The sequence below is a fragment of the Theobroma umbraticum genome, unplaced genomic scaffold (genome assembly GCF_002168275.2).
Source record: "Theobroma umbraticum cultivar Fairchild unplaced genomic scaffold, ASM216827v3 scaffold_2.0, whole genome shotgun sequence".
NCBI classification, from domain to species: Eukaryota; Viridiplantae; Streptophyta; class Magnoliopsida; order Malvales; family Malvaceae; genus Theobroma; species Theobroma umbraticum.
In genome coordinates this window covers 190,525-190,821 of record NW_018397277.1, presented here as the reverse complement: position 1 = coordinate 190,821, position 297 = coordinate 190,525, and the positions used below count along the sequence as shown (strand labels likewise).

The window sequence follows — 297 nt, the reverse complement described above, 5'->3', positions numbered from 1 at the left end:
AGAAGCCTTGGAATCCGGAATGGTTGTTCCTTCTCCTAGCAATACAAGTCCAAATTCTTTATAATGGATTAGCTGTTTGTTACGAAAGAAACCAGCCAAATATTATGAGCAAATGCCAAAGCAAGGACAACTGCAAAAGAAGGATTGAAAGCTTGATTGTAACAGCCATGGCTTTCTTAGCCCGAGTAGGATGTCCAGCTCCCAACTCATTTTAAACCCTTGTGCTGTAAAATATTTTTGCTCTTCTCATTATTTATAATCTTAGAGATTTATAAACAAATGGGAGAAGATATTCAA

At 36.7% G+C, this 297-nt stretch overlaps 1 protein-coding gene across 1 annotated transcript in view; it reads right to left on the bottom strand.

Moving 5' to 3' along the window:
- Positions 1-297, bottom strand: part of LOC110427613 (serine carboxypeptidase-like 44) — a 69,933-nt gene that overhangs the window by 22,941 nt on the left and 46,695 nt on the right. The window lies entirely within an intron of this gene.